This window comes from Schistocerca cancellata, chromosome 6, assembly GCF_023864275.1.
Source record: "Schistocerca cancellata isolate TAMUIC-IGC-003103 chromosome 6, iqSchCanc2.1, whole genome shotgun sequence".
Taxonomy (NCBI): Eukaryota; Metazoa; Arthropoda; class Insecta; order Orthoptera; family Acrididae; genus Schistocerca; species Schistocerca cancellata.
In genome coordinates, this window is record NC_064631.1 from 618,154,921 (window position 1) to 618,156,043 (window position 1,123).

Below are 1,123 nucleotides of genomic sequence, written 5' to 3' on the forward strand. Positions count from 1 at the left end.
GTGCCCGACCGAGACTCGAACTCGGGACCTTTGCCTTTCGCCGGCAAGTGCTCTACCAACTGAGCTACCGAAGCACGACTCACGCCCGGTACTCACAGCTTTACTTCTGCCAGTACCTCGTCTCCTACCTTCCCAACTTTACAGAAGCTCTCCTGCGAACCTTGCAGAACTAGCACTCCTGAAAGAAAGGATATTGCGGAGACATGGCTTAGCCACAGCCTGGGGGATGTTTCCAGAATGAGATTTTCACTCTGCAGCGGAGTGTGCGCTGATATGAAACTTCCTGGCAGATTAAAACTGTGTGCCCGACCGAGACTCGAACTCGGGACCTTTGCCTTTCACGGGCAAATGCTCTACCAACTGAGCTACCGAAGCACGACTCACGCCCGCTACTCACAGCTTTACTTCTGCCAGTACCTCGTCTCCTACCTTCCCAACTTTACAGAAGCTCTCCTGCGAACCTTGCAGAACTAGCACTCCTGAAAGAAAGGATATTGCGGAGACAAGGCTTAGCCACAGCCTGGGGGATGTTTCCAGAATGAGATTTTCACTCTGCAGCGGAGTGTGCGCTGATATGAAACTTCCTGGCAGATTACAACTGTGTGCCCGACCGAGACTCGGTAGCTCAGTTGGTAGAGCACTTGCCCGCGAAAGGCAAAGGTCCCGAGTTCGAGTCTCGGTCGGGCACACAGTTTTAATCTGCCAGGAAGTTTCATATCAGCGCACACTCCACTGCAGAGTGAAAATCTCATTCTGGAAACATCCCCCAGGCTGTGGTTAAGCCATGTCTCCGCAATATCCTTTCTTTCAGGAGTGCTAGTTCTGCAAGGTTCGCAGGAGAGCTTCTGTAAAGTTGGGAAGGTAGGAGACGAGGTACTGTCAGAAGTAAAGCTGTGAGTAGCGGGCGTGAGTCGTGCTTCGGTAGCTCAGTTGGTAGAGCACTTGCCCGCGAAAGGCAAAGGTCCCGAGTTCGAGTCTCGGTCGGGCACACAGTTTTAATCTGCCAGGAAGTTTCATATCAGCGCACACTCCGCTGCAGAGTGAAAATCTCATTCTCGAATAAGAATTTCTCAAGCGCGAGCCATTGTGACTCCAGAACAATAAATTACGATGTATTTCATTT

The 1,123-nt window shown here is 51.4% G+C and overlaps 2 non-coding genes across 2 annotated transcripts; one reads left to right on the plus strand and one right to left on the minus strand.

Moving 5' to 3' along the window:
* Nucleotides 1–301: 301 nt before the first annotated feature.
* Nucleotides 302–376, minus strand: Trnas-uga (transfer RNA serine (anticodon UGA)). The gene has a single exon. It is a non-coding gene; the product is annotated as a tRNA-Ser (tRNA).
* Nucleotides 377–614: 238 nt separating this feature from the next.
* Trnas-cga (transfer RNA serine (anticodon CGA)) lies at nt 615–689 on the plus strand. The gene has a single exon. It is a non-coding gene; the product is annotated as a tRNA-Ser (tRNA).
* Nucleotides 690–1,123: the final 434 nt, after the last annotated feature.